This window comes from Pristiophorus japonicus, chromosome 1, assembly GCF_044704955.1.
Source record: "Pristiophorus japonicus isolate sPriJap1 chromosome 1, sPriJap1.hap1, whole genome shotgun sequence".
Classification (NCBI taxonomy): Eukaryota; Metazoa; Chordata; class Chondrichthyes; family Pristiophoridae; genus Pristiophorus; species Pristiophorus japonicus.
The window spans coordinates 241,118,994-241,130,586 of NC_091977.1; positions in this window are offsets into that span (position 1 = coordinate 241,118,994).

An 11,593-nucleotide genomic window follows, 5' to 3' on the forward strand; every position below is an offset into this window, starting at 1 on the left:
GGGCAAATGCATGGCAGATGAAGTATAATGTGGATAAATGTGAGGTTACCCACTTTGGTGGTAAAAACAGAGAGACAGACTATTATCTGAATGGTGATAGATTAGGAAAAGGGAAGGTGCAACGAGACCTGGGTGTCATGGTACATCAGTCATTGAAGGTTGGCATGCAGGTACAGCAGGCGGTTAAGAAAGCAAATGGCATGTTGGCCTTCATAGCGAGGGGATTTGAATACAGGGGCAGGGAGGTGTTGCTACAGTTGTACAGGGCCTTGGTGAGGCCACACCTGGAGTATTGTGTACAGTTTTGGTCTCCTAACTTGAGGAAGGACATTCTTGCTATTGAGGGAGTGCAGCGAAGGTTCACCAGACTGATTCCCGGGATGGCGGGACTGACCTATCAAGAAAGATTGGATCAATTGGGATTGTATTCACTGGAGTTCAGAAGAATGAGAGGGGACCTCATAGAAACGTTTAAAATTCTGACGGGTTTAGACAGGTTAGATGCAGAAAGAATGTTCCCAATGTTGGGGAAGTCCAGAACCAGGGGTCACAGTCTGAGGATAAGGGGTAAGCCATTTAGGACCGAGATGAGGAGAAACTTCTTCACCCAGAGAGTGGTGAACCTGTGGAATTCTCTACCACAGAAAGTAGTTGAGGCCAATTCACTAAATATATTCAAAAGGGAGTTAGATGAAGTCCTTACTACTCGGGGGATCAAGGGTTATGGCGAGAAAGCAGGAAGGGGGTACTGAAGTTTCATGTTCAGCCATGAACTCATTGAATGGCGGTGCAGGCTAGAAGGGCTGAATGGCCTGCTCCTGCACCTATTTTCTATGTCTATGTTTCTTTGACCTTATTGGCTCAATTGAAAGTCTTTTAATGTTTTATTGGCTCGCTACCCAAGGTCCGAAAATGTCAAATTGATTGATGATTTAATGCAACATGCTGAGCAGCACGTAGCAGCCTTGACTTGGGGGTCTGTGAATTTTCACAGTCTGTAATACTCTATCAATCCCCCCTTTGATTCTTTCACAAACTGAATCATAAAACATCAGGTATCACTGGTTAAACATTCTACAAAATAATTTCATACATGTTAATAGAATTTCCTTCTAAAATTTGTTGATGTGTTTCGCCACATGTCCGGACTAGTAGCTTCCACACAAATTTACACCAACCCGAGTTCCATCGTGGCCACAATGGAAGTCTGGTTTTAGTAGGTTAATTAATCTTATTCCAATTTAATCCAAATCAATATCTTAATTCAACCAGTAAACCACCTTTCCTTAAGCATAACATAAACAAGCAATATAAAAGTAAAAGGTATTTACATGTAATTTCCTTGCTACCCTACTATTTCCCTTTGGTGCAGATGGTCGGCTAGTAAGAAGTAGTCCTATACCTAGAATACCTACAATCAATAATACAGTAAATTTATACATTTTCACAAAATGTAATTGTCCTTATTAGATTTCAGCTTCAGTTACGGGTGCTCGTTTAACGTGTGAAGCGTGGATCCAGGCTTTCTTTCCTTGGACTTTAACAGCTGCCTGGGTGGTCAATAACACTTGATAAGGTCCCTCCCACTTGGCAGTCAAAGGTTCTTTATGAAACTTTTTCACATAGACCCAGACTCCCGGGATGATGTCGTGTCCTCCTTCGGGTGGATTACCCCAAGCTGCCGATACCTGTCGGGAAACAGAACTAATAGCATTGGTTAAGTTCTGATAGTATGATAACAGAGTGTCACTCATTAAGTGAACATCAGCTTTCCGTAAATCGATAGTTCCTGGCAGCGACATGGGTCTTCCTGTTATAATTTCAAATGGGCTTAGACCTGTAGTTCTGTTCGGGGTTGCCCTAATGCTACATAGCACTATTGGTAGTGCCTGGGGCCATGGTGTTCCTTCTTGGTGATATTTGGCAAGCTGTTGTTTCAGAGTTCGATTCATTCGCTCTACTTGTCCTGATGATTGTGGATGATAAGGACAGTGTAAATCCTACGTAATGTTCAGTAACCTACAGACTTCTTGACAGACAGCACCTGTGAAGTGTGTTCCCTGATCTGAGTCAATGCTATTCGGGACTCCCCATCGGGGAATGTAATCCTTACACAAGACCTTTGCAGTGTGATTGGCTGTGGCTCTTTTAGTTGGGACAGCTTCTACCCATCCAGAGAATCTGTCGACCATGACAAGAATGTTAGTGTATCCTTGGCATGAAGGAAGAGAGATATAATCAACCTGCAGATGCTGGAATGGTCCGACAGGGGCAGGGGGCCTCAGTTGGGGCATTACCGTGATGGGTCCAGAATTATTTTTCTGGCAGAGCACACAGCTGGGCATGTTTTTTTAAATCCCCGACCCCACCAGCTTTTCTGGAATCATGCCGTCATCTGTTGTGAGGCCAAGTGTCCCCACAAGTGGATCTGTTGGGCTAAAAAAGGCATAAGCGCTTGTGGCGCGACTGGCTTGTCGGTAACTCTTTGTCTCCAGACACCATCTTCGCACAGCTTAATTCCTGCCTCGATCCATGTCCAATTTTCCTCTCTGGAGCACTCGCCTTGCATTGTTTGAAGGTCTCGTGTCAGAGTCCTGAGTGCTTTCAATCTGCACATCTGTGTTGGTTCTTCTGTGAGGCGGCATCTTTAGCTGCCTGGTCGGCTAGGGCATTTCCCTGTGCTTCTGTGGTATTTTCTTTGGTATGGGCCTTACACTTCAGGATGGACACTTCCTGAGGTAATTGTATGGCCTCCAGTAAGTCTCGGACTTCTTTTTCATTTCGGATAGGTGTACCAGCAGCAGTGAGGAATCCTCTTTTCTGCCATAACATACCAAAGTCGTGAGCGACTCCAAAAGCATAACGCGAATCTGTGTAGACATTAGCTGTCTGTCCTTCTGCTGTTCGACATGCTTCTGACAGGGCCCGTAACTTGGCCTGTTGTGCTGACGTTCCTGAGGGTAAACATCCTTTTGCCACTACCTCATATAAGGTTGTAACTGCCCATCCTGCTTTTCTGGTACCATTGTCAACAAAGGAGGAACCATCTGTAAACAGGATGAGGTCTGGGTTGTGCAGAGGCTCCTCTGCTGCTAAGGCTGCTTCTTCTGTTTCTTTTAAAATCTCCACGCAGTTATGCTCTTCACATTCTCCCCCATCTTGCTCCCTCGATTCTGACATCGGGAACATAGTTGCGGGATTAACCGGCTGGCCCGGACGATATGGAGATTAGGAGCTTCCAAAACTGCTGTCCAGTGGGTCCATCTTGCTGCTGTCACCTGAGACATTCTATTCATAGACAGCAAAGCGTGTACGGTGTGGGGACACTTGACAATCAGCTTTTGGTCGAGGACTAGACCCGCAGTGATCATTACCGCTCGACATGTAGCTTCCATGGCCCTTAGGCAACTTCCCCATCCGAGGGCTACCGCATCCAGTTTTGCCGAATAATAGCCAATAGGTCTTTGCCGATCCCCATGTTCTTGTGTCAGCATAGCTGTCATATATCCTTCTTTCTCATGAACAAACAGGGTAAATGGCTTACCACTGTCGGGGATTCCCAGAGCCGGTGCTGAACACAAAGCCTTTTTCAAACTCAGGAAGGCCTCTTGCTGTTCTTTAGTGAAGATGATGGCTTCTTTAGAGGCACGTTTCCCCTTTAAAATATCATTCAGTGGCTGAGCAAGCTGTGTGAAGGAGTCAATCCAATTTCTGTTAAAGTTACACAATCCCAAAAAAGACCTTAGTTCCTGAATAGTGGTGGGTTTTTTAGCAGCCCGAATGGCTGCAGTTCTATCCTGGGTAAGTTCTCTCTTTCCTTGTGAAATCTTTTGTCCCAGGTATACAACCTCTTCTTGGGATAGTTGTGCTTTGTCGATGCTGGCTTTATGTCCTTTCAGCCGAAGGTGATCCAGCAAAGCTCGTAAATATTGTTCATGCTGTTCTTCCGTGTTTGAAGCTAGCAGGATATCGTCTACATATTGGATGACTGTGGATGACAGGGGAGGTAATTCTCGCAAATGGCTTTGTAAAGCCATGTGGAATACCGTAGGGCTGTTGTGGAAACCCTGCGGTAACCGGGTCCAAGTATACTGTTGTCCTTGGACAGTGAAAGCAAACCATTGTCGAACCTCCGGTGCCAGAGGCACCGACCAAAATCCGTTGGCCATATCTATAACCGAGAAATATTTATGTTCTGGTTTGAGGGCATTAAAAATGGTGGAGGGATCTGCGACCAAAGGAGCTTTTTGATCAATACACTGGTTAGCTTTCCTATAATCGACAGTCAAACGCCAAGTCTCATTAGATTTCTGTACCGGCCACACGGGGCTATTGGAGGAGTTATGCGTTTTAATAAGCACCCCTTGTTTCTCCAATTGCTGAATAACCGGTAAGATTCCCGCGATGGCAGTTGGACTGATGGGATACTGTTTAGTGCATGGAGGCTTGGTCCCTGTAAATGACGCAGGCTCCATCTGGAGTAGGCCACAATCGTTCTTATCTTTAGCCCATATCGGGTGTTCCTTCAATTCTTCTTTCTTCAAAGTTCTAATTGACCATGTCACCCGACCATCCTCGAAATGCAACGATGAATCTATTTGGATTAGAACGTCCATTCCCACAAGGGGTTGATCTACTGGGCCTATCCAGACCGGCGTGGTTAGTTCATGTGGACCCAGCCCTATAAGTACCGGTGTTGTCCTTTTAATTTCCATTTTATGGCCCCCAACTCCATAGGCTGCACGTGCCCTACCATCCAACGGCAAAAAGTCTCCATATTGTAGGGGTAAGCATGTTAATTCCGCCCCTGTGTCTAAAAGACAGTCCACATCCTTATCGCCCACCCTCACAGTTATATATAGCCCATCTCCCCTTTGTTGTATTAGTGCGAGGAGGGGGGCCAGGCTGGGCTCTAATCGTTTTTTGCTATCCCAAGTAACTCCTTCTGTTGTTGTATTGTCAGTCGCTTAAATGCTTCTATGAGGTCGTTATCTTGTGACAAGCCTCGTTTGTTGGCTGAATTGTATCCCTGGCTGCGTCCTCTTCCCCAGCCACGACCTTTCTGTTTTGCCCTGCATGTCTTGGCCCAGTGACCTTCTTTCCCACAATAATGACATTTTCCGGGTAATTTTCCGAATGACTGTTTATCGGAATCCTGGGATTTCCATCCCATAGCCTGTACAGCTCGGGCTTTAGCTCCCATATCCCGATCTAATTGGTTACATCGATCCACCAATGCTGCAAAGGTAGTTCCTCTACCTTCCCAGTCTGGTAACACTACCTTAAGCATTTTGGACAGTTCTGGCTTTAGACCTGCCACGAAAGCTGCTTTCAGGGGTCCAAACACTTGTTCATCCATTTCCTCATCCGTATTATTCATACCAGAATGTTCTAGCCACGTGCATCTAAACCGCTCGTCATACTCCAGGACCTCCTCTGTTCCTTTCTGTTGGCAAGCTGCAATTTTTCCACAGTCTGTCTTAGCTGGACTGAAGGCTTACAGCCAGTGTTTAATTGCCTCCCATCCTGCGTCTAATTCTTGCTCATTCTGCCCAAAAGCTTCTTCTACCTTGTCGTGCAATTTTCTTCCCTGTGTTTTTGGCACCATTATGGTCAAAATTTGCACTCCGTCCCAGGGATGAAGTTGATATATATTTCTTAAGCGGTCCAATTGGTCCCACATTTTTACTCCCCCTTTCTTTGGATTGGGCAATTCCTTGGACCATTTATCAATTTTCTCTGGGTTTGCCGGAGCATGAACTAAGTATTCTGCATACACCCTTCTCTTTTTGTTTTTTTGGTTCCGCCCTCATCCGCAGTCGCTTCTGATTTGACTACAACTCGTCTTTTTTTTAAACGGGGCAAAGCGCACTCCTAATTCTTCATCATCCTCCGACACTGTATTGTCAGAGGATTCAGAAACCGTATCTATTCCTCGGTCGTGTCTTCGGGTTTGCGCTTTTAATTTATCCAAACATGGGTACCCTGGGAATTGATCAATTACTGTCTCTTGACCTAATGATTTTTTCCATTCTTTAATTTCACCTTTAAGATCTTTAACTTCCGCTTCCAGCTTTTCAAGTTCAAGCTTTTTCTGTCGCAGCTGTGCACAAACTGCTTGCAATTGATCCTTTGTACTGGTCAGTTCTCGATCATGTTGGGAACGCATTATAATTTCATTCCAGTTTCGGATCTGGCCCATAGCCGCTAGGGACCATCTAGTTCGCTCTTTATTTTTCATACGGGTCGTTTTTCCCCAGACCCTTTTAATCTCGTCCAAGGACCATTGTCCTTTGGAGTTTCCGTACTTTTGTTTGATCTTAATACAGGTTTTAGATAAGTTGAATTGTTGCTCTATGTATTCTTTCAACTGTTCGAGAATTAAATCTAGTGAAACTTGAGGTGGTGCCTGTCCACCTTTAACAGTTGTAGGCAATTCTTTGTTCTGATCTCCTGCTGCCATTTATTTACTGAGTTCTTTACTGGGGTCTCGAGTCGTAGGCCTGCTAGCTGATCAATAGGTCAGTGATTAATTAACTAACACACCGCCGAAGTTTAGACGTCTATGGGACCTCGAGCCGACTACCAACCGGAGGGTTCGCAAACCGGAGGCTTTCGGAATCGTGTAGAAGGAGAGGCGAATTTAGACTTTTGACTGAGGACTTTTTTTTAAAAAGAGGAGTCCTTACCTCTATATGTAGGTCCGATGTCCAAAATTCAGTTTCTTTCCTCAGCGATCCTGTTCGCAGCGCCAAAATTGTTAGATCTCTTAATTTCCAATGAAATACTAACTCCGATGGTAGTTTTAACTTTTTAATCTTTCCAGAGAGTAACAAACTGCTTGGCTTCAAGCCAGGTCTTTGTTCTTACTGAGACACATGGTCAAAATGGCTGTACTTTATACCTGGATCAATTTACAGAAAAGAACTCGCCTTCTTTGACCTTATTGGCTTAATTGAAAGTCTTTTAACGTTTTATTGGCTCGCTACCCAAGGTCCGAAAATGTCAAGTTGATTGATGAGTTAATGCAACATGCTGAGCAGCACGTAGCAGCCTTGACTTGGGGGTCTGTGAATTTTCACAGTCTGTAATACTCTATCAATGCCATTGCCTTCTTCACCGCTGCGTTACCTGCATGCCAACTTTCAACGACTGATGTACCATGATACTCAGGTCTTGTTGCACCTCCCCTTTTCCTAATCTGCCGCCATTCAGATAATATTCTGCCTTTGTGTTTTTGCCACCAAAGTGCATAACTTCACATTTATCCACATTATACTGCATCTGCCATGCATTTGCCCACGCACCTAACCTGACCAAGTCACCCTGCAGCTTCTTAGCATCCTCCTCACAGCTCACACCGCCACACAGCTTAGTGTCAGCTGCAAACTTGGAGATATTACACTCAATTCCTTTATCCAAATCATTGATGTATATTGTAAATATCTAGTGTCCCAGCACTGAGCCCTACGGCACCTCACTAGTGGCCTGCCATTCTGAAAAGGACCCGTTTATCCCGACTCTCTGCTTCCTGTCTGCCAACCAGTTCTCTATCCACGTCAGTATATTACCCCCAATACCATGTGCTTTAATTTGGCACACCAATCTCTTGTGTGGGACCTTGTCAAAAACCTTTTGAAAGTCCAAATACACCACATCCACTGGTTTTCTCCTGTCCACTCCACTAGTTACATCCTCAAATAATTCTAGAAGATTTGTCAAACATGATTTCCCATTCATAAATCCATGCTGACTTGGCTCGATCCTGTCACTGCTCTCCAAATGCGCTGCTATTTCATCTTGAATAATTGATTCCAACATTCTCCCCACTACTAATGTCAGGCTAACCGGTTTATAATTACCCGTTTCCTCTCTCCCTCCTTTCTTAAAAAGTGGTGTTACATTAGCTACCCTCCAGTCCATAGGAACTGATCCAGAGTCGATAGACTGCTGTAAAATGATCACCAATGCATCCACCATTTCTAGGGCCACTTCCTTAAGTACTCTGGGATGCAGACTATCAGGACCTGGGGATTTATCGGCCTTCAATCCCATCAATTTCCCTAACACAATTTCTTGACTAATAAGGATTTCCTTCAGTTCCTCCTTCTCACTAGACCCTCGGTCCCCTACTATTTCCGGAAGGTTATTTGTGTCTTCCTTCGTGAAGACAGAACCAAAGTATTTGTTCAATTGGTCTGTCATTTCTTTGTTCCCCATTATAAATTCACCTGATTCTGACTGCAAGGGACCTACGTTTGTCTTCACTAATCTTTTTCTCTTCACATATCTATAGAAGCTTTTGCAGTCAGTTTTTATGTTCCAGGCAAGCTTCCTCTCATACGTTATTTTCCCCCTCATAATTAAACCCTTCGTCCTCCTCTGCTGATTTCAGCAGTCCTCAGGTTTGCTGCTTTTTCTGCCCAATATATATGCCTCTTCCTTATATTTTACACTATTCTTAATTTCCCTTGTTGGCCACGGTTGAGCCACCTTCCCTGTTTTATTTTTACTCCAGACCGGGATGTAGAATTGTTGAAGTTCATCCATGTGATCTTTAAATGTTTGCCATTGCCTATCCATTGTCAACCCTTTAAGTATCACTCGCCAGTCTATTCCAGCCAATTCATGTCTCATACCATCGAAGTTACCTTTCTCTAAGTTCAGGACCCTGGTCTCTGAATTAACTGTGTCACTCTCCATCTTAATAAAGAATTCTACCATATTATGGTCACTCTTCCCCAAGGGGCCTCGCACAACAAGATTGCTAATTAGTCCTTTCTCATTACACATCACCCAGTCTCGGATGGTCAGTCCTCTAGTTGGTTGCTCAACATATTGGTCTAGAAAACCATGCCTAATACACTCCAGGAAATCCTGCTCCACCTTATTGCTACCAGTTTGGTTCGCCCAATCTATATGTAGATTAAAGTCGCCCATGATAACTTCTGTACCCTTATTGCATGCATCCCTAATTTCTAGTTTGATGCTGTCCCCAACCTCACTGCTACTGTTTGGTGGTCTGCACACAACTCCCATTAGCTTTTTCTGGCCTTTGGTATTCCGCAACTCTGCCCATACAGGGGTCAAGTTTCGGGCTGCGCCTAGAATGGCGCAGCCGCGCGAGGCACGCCTGATTTCCGCGCTGAAAACCGCGCCGAAAACTTACATCGGTATTCTCCACTTCCTCAGGTCGATCCAGGCCCTCAGTGCAGCGCAGCACAAGCTGTGGGGGACGGAGCCAGGTCCTTGCGTTGAAAACAGTGCCGGGACCTCTGCACATGCGCGCTACAGTGTGCGCGCATGTGCAGAAGCTCCAGGCGCCCGAGGCTGTGTGGGAGAGAGCCGAAGCATGCCACCCCTAGCCCTGGCCGAATGGGCTCACTGAGGCGGCGAAGATTGGACTGTATCTCCCTCCTCCAGCTCCTGCTCTGGCTGTGGCTCCGGCTTCCCACACCTCGTTCAGCTCACACTCCCTCTGGCTCTCTCAGGGCCCCCCCCCAACCCCAGCCCCAGTTCCCACTCCGCTGCCAGCCGCTGCCCCACCCCCAACTCCTGCTCCGCTGCCTGCCGCTCCCCCTACCCCCTCCCAGCTCCTGCTCCGCGCCCCACGCTCCCGCTCCGCTGCCATCCGTGCCCGCCCCCCGCCCCCAGCTCTCACTCCGCTCCGGCTCCCCCCACCCCTTCAGATCCGATCTGCTCCCTCTTCCTTCGGTGTGGCCCGCCCGCCCGGCATCTTGCTGGGGGCGGGCCTGGCCCGAAGTCTTCGGTCCGGCCTCTTCACGTCGGCCAGGCCCGTTCAGCCTCCCCCCTCCCTCCCTCTCCTCTCTCCCCCTCCCTCCCTCCCTTCCTCTTCCCCTCCCTCTCCCTCCCTTCCTCTCTCCATCCCTTCCTCTCCCCCTCCCTCCCTCCCTTCCTCTCTCCCTCCCTCCCTTCCTCTCCTCCTCTCTCCTCTCCTCTCTTCTCCCTTCCCTCCTCTCTCCCCCCCCTCCCCTCGCTGTCAGAAACACATAGACACTGACAGACAGAGAGAGAGACACTGACAGCGACAGAGAGAGACACATTGGGGGGGCCCCGTCCCAGCACGCTGTTGGAGGGCTCCCAGTGCTGCAGTCGGTGAATAGAAACTTAATTTTTTATTTATTGATTTTTTAATTTTTTTAATTTGTAATTTTTAAATTTTTTTTGATTGATTTATTGGTTGATTTATTGATTTATTTATCATTTATTATTGATGATGACCCTTTATTTGTAAAAGTGAAGTGTTTAATGTTTGTAAACTTCTCCCCTCCCATTCCCTATGTCTGATTTGTAACCTACGCCTGATTTTCTAAGTGTAGGCAAGGTTTTTCTGAGCGTACAAAAATCTACACTTACTCCATTCTAAGTTAGTTTGGAGTAAGTTTTCACTGCCTAAACTTTCAAAACGGGCGTAAGTGGCTGGACACGCCCCCTTTTGGAAAAAAAATCGCTTCCAAAATGAAACTGTTCTAACTGACTAGAACTGGAACAAACTAAATGCCGAGAATTGCAATTTCTAAGATACTCCATTCTAAACCAGTTGCTCCAAAAAAATAGGAGCAACTCAGGCTGAAACTTGACCCCACAGATTCCTCATCATCCAAGCTAATGTCCTTCCTTACTATTGCGTTAATTTCCTCTTTAACCAGCAACGCTACCCCACCTCCTTTTCCTTTCTATCTATCCTTCCTGAATGTTGAATACCCCTGGATGTTGAGTACCCAGCCTTGGTCAGCCTGGAGCCATGTCTCCGTAATGCCAATTATATCATATTCGTTAATAGCTGCCTGCGCAGATAATTCGTCCACTTTATTACGGATACTCCTTGCATTGAGGCACAGAGCCTTCAACCTTGTCTTTTTAACACACTTGTCCCCTTTAGAATTTTGCTGTAATGTGGCCCTTTTTGACTTTTGCCCTGAGTTTCTCTGCCCTCCACTTTTACTTTTCTTCTTTCTATCTTCTGCTTCTGCTCCCATTCTACTTCCTTCTGTCTCCCTACATAGGTTCCCATCCCCCTGCCATATTAGTTAAACCCTCCCCAACAGCACTAGCAAACACTCCCCCTAGGACATTGGTTCCAGTCCTGCCCAGGTGCAGACTGTCCGGTTTGTACTGGTCCCACCTCCCCCAGAACTGGTTCCAATGTCCCAGGAATTTGAATCCCTCCCTCTTGCACCATTCCTCAAGCCACGTATTCATCTTAGCTATCCTGCAATTCCTACTCTGACTAGCATGTGGCACTGGTAGCAATCCTGAGATTACTATCTTTGAGGTCCTGCTTTTTAATTTAACTCCTAGCTCCCTAAATTCAGCTTGTAGGACCTCATCCCATTTTTTACCTATATCATTGGTACCTATATGTACCACGACAGCTGGCTGTTCACCCTCTCCCTCCAAAATGTCCTGCAGCCGCTCTGAGACATCCTTGACCCTTGCACCAGGGAGGCAACATACCATCCTGGAGTCTCGATTGCGGCCACAGAAACGTCTATCTATTCCCCTTACAATAGAATCCCCTATCACTATAGCTCTCCCACTCTTCTTCCTGCCCTCCTGTGCAGCAGAGCCA